The sequence below is a fragment of the Myotis brandtii genome, unplaced genomic scaffold (genome assembly GCF_000412655.1).
Source record: "Myotis brandtii unplaced genomic scaffold, ASM41265v1 scaffold41, whole genome shotgun sequence".
NCBI classification, from domain to species: domain Eukaryota; kingdom Metazoa; phylum Chordata; class Mammalia; order Chiroptera; family Vespertilionidae; genus Myotis; species Myotis brandtii.
Window position 1 is genome coordinate 2109886 of NW_005365763.1, and position 3284 is coordinate 2113169.

Below are 3284 nucleotides of genomic sequence, written 5' to 3' on the forward strand. Positions count from 1 at the left end.
GCTGCACCCTGTCAAACACAGAGCTGCAGGGCAATCAGGGGATTGGGGAGCTCCCCCCTATCAGGCACAGAGGAGGGCTGATCAGGGGGTTGGGGTGCCTTCCCCTGTCACGAACAGAGTAGGGCGGATAGGGAGGTTGTGGCCCCGCCCCCTGTCACACACAGAGCCGCAGGGCGATCAGGGGGTTTGGGCGCTGCCCCCTGTCATGCTGATCCCGGTGCCGGGAGCCTCGCTGCTCCGCTGATCCCGGTGCTGGGAGGCATATTACCCTTTTACTATATAGGATAGAGGCCTGGTGCATGGGTAGGGGCTGGCTGGTTTGCCCTGAAGGGTGTCCTGGATCAGGGTGGGGGTCCCCACTGGGGTGCCTGGCCAGTCTGGGTGAGGGGCTGAGGGCTGTTTTCCGGCTGGCGAGTGACTAAAGCTTCCAACCGCTCCTTGTTTTCTTTTCTTTTTTTTTTTTTATTCTGGGGCAGCTTTAGCTCTGAGGCCTCGCTGCTGAAAACATCGATACAATGTTGCGGTCCGAGCCCGGCTGCATGGAAGCCCTTTTCTGGGGTTTTGTTTAGCTTCTTATTTGCAACATAGTATATAGTTGCTTAGAGTTGCAACTGAGAGGCCGGCAAGTGAGGCGGTGAACGTTGGAGTCTGCAGCAAGCAAGCCTCCCTGCTCGCTTCAGTGCCTGGCTGCTGGGCCGCCATCTGGCTGACAGTTAATTTGCATATACTCACTGATTAGCCAATGAAAAGGGTAGCGGTCGTACGCCAATTACCATGTTTCTCTTTTATTAGTGTAGATATTTGCAAATCAAATGCAACAGTGGGTAAAAATTATAATAGACAAACACCAACCTGGCTAAGAGAAGAAGCCTGATACTAAGGAGAAGAAACCTGAAGCCAAGAAGACTGATGCTGGCAGCAAGGTTAAGGCGCCTCAGAAGGGGAAACCCCACTGCAGCTGAAACCCCATCCTCATCAGAGGAATTGGCAGATATTCCCGGTTGGCTATGTATCCCCGAAAGGCCATGTATAAGAGGAAGTATTCGGCAGCTAAATCCAGGATTGAAAAAAAAAAGAAGAAAGTTCTTGCTACTGTCACAAAACCAGTTGGTGGCGACAAGAATAGTGGTACATGAATGGTTACACTACGCAAAATGCCTAAATATAATCCTACTGAAGATGTGCCTCGAAAGCTGTTGAGCCATGGCAAGAAACCCTTCAGTCAGCATGTGAGGAAATTGCGGGCCAGCATCACTCCTGGGACCATTCTGATCATCCTCACCGGGTACCACAGAGGCAAGAGGGTGGTTTTCCTGAAGCAGCTTAGCAGTGGCTTGCTACTTGTGACTGGACCTCTGTCCCTTAATTGAGTTCCTCTGCGTAAAACACACCAGAAATTTGTCATCACCACCTCCACCAAAATTGATATCAGTGATGTGAAAATCCCCAAACATCTCACTGATGCTTAATTCAAGAAGAAGCTGTGCAAGCCCAGACACCAGGAGGGTGAGATCTTCGACAAAGAGAAAGAGAAATATGAGATGACAGAACAGCACAAGGTTAACCAGAAGGCTGTGGACTCATAAATTCTGCCAAAATTAAAAGCTGTTCCTCAGCTCCAGGGCTACCACCACTCTCTGTTTTCTCTCACCAATGGGCTTTATCCTCACAAACTGGTGTTCTGAATTTCTTATAAGAACCTGCTTAAATAAATTAAAAAATAAAAACCAAACTGGGTTTTATCTCAGGTATGTAAAGATAATCTAATATTACAACATCTGCAAACGTAATTGACCATATTGACTAAGAGGGGAAAAAACAATCACTCAATAGATATATAAGTCATTTTCTAAATATTCAACACCAGAACCAAGATGGCAGCATAGGTAAGCACCTGTACTTGTTGCCTCTCACAACCACATCAAAACTCCAACTAAAATACAAAACAAATATCATACAGAACCACAGGAAAGCTGGTTGAGTGGAAGTTATACAACTAGAAGGAAAGAAAAAAGTGCACTGAAACTGGTAGGAGGTGTGGAGGTACAGAAGTACGGAGGTACAGAGTCGCGTGCATAACAGGCTGGCAACTGGGTGCGCTGTGGAGGGAGATATAAGCTCCCGATTGCTCTGAACTCCAGTTCTAGGCGAGACTCTGGGGACCCAGATTCATATGGGGAGAAAGTGGACTGTCTGCCATCTGGCCGGAATGCAAGGGAAGCTTTCTCTCAGAGGTGTTCGCAGTGATCATCGTTCCTGCACATTCCTGCACAGGGCCACGGGACACAGAGACCCGGGGACCTCTCCAGGGAAGGGCTGACTAGCAACCATTGCTGTTTGCTCTGCCCTGGTGATTCACTGAGACCCCACGCCACCCAATTTACAACCCCACCCAAGCTGTGCACAGAGGCTTTTGCATATGAATGGCCTGGCCTTTTGCAACCTAAAACCTAACAAACTGCACCTAGGTCAGAGAACTCCAAAGCTTCCAAAAGGCCTAAGACCCTGCAATAGCAGCCTACATTGCTTCACAGCTGGGCCTCATCTGGGCACTTCCAAACTCCAAACAAAGAGGAGAAATCTGCAGATCTCTCTGTAGCTCCTGCTGGGTGGTCTCAGGCAGTGGCTGGCTTTGCACATCCTTGGGGATCTAAGAGACAGTGCACCCAGTGGTCAGTGTGAGACCATATAAATTACAACTCCTCACATCCATAAGAGACACACTCAAGGGGAATACTCAGTGAGCACCAAAGCCCCACTAAAGCAAGTCCCGCTCCATAAGGGTATCTCTAGCACAGCAGTTCTCCCATTGTAGACACAGCTGGTCCTCACAGCCAATTGGCCTGGAGGTAAATTCCTCCCAGTGATACCAACAGCAATCAAAGCTTAACTACAACAAGACTGTGCACACAGCACACAAAGGGGTGCACCAAGAGTGTCCACCTCAGGTAATTGGGGAGGCTGAGCCACTGGGCCCTATAGGACACCTAGCACACAAGGCCACTCTATCAACAAAGGAAAGCAGCCAAAATGCAGAGACAAAGAAACAGGTCACAAATGAAAGAAATGGAGGAAAGCAAACTACTGGATATAGAGTTCAAAACCACGGTTATAAGATTACTCAAGAATCTTCTAGAAACCTCTGAGAAATATGATGAGACCCTCAAGGATATGAAAAAGGACCAACTAGAAATTAAGCATACACTGACTGAAATGAAGAATAATATACAGAGATACAACAGCAGATTAGAGAATCCCAAGAATCAAGTCAAAGATTTGAAATA

General features: G+C 47.9%; 1 protein-coding gene and 1 pseudogene across 6 annotated transcripts in view; one reads left to right on the forward strand and one right to left on the reverse strand.

The window, feature by feature from the left end:
- The window catches only part of LOC102255310, a 4573-nt pseudogene extending 2879 nt beyond the window's left edge, over positions 1-1694 (forward strand).
- The window catches only part of CUL2 (cullin 2), a 167310-nt gene that overhangs the window by 87004 nt on the left and 77022 nt on the right, over positions 1-3284 (reverse strand). The gene's annotated exons all lie outside the window — the stretch shown is intronic.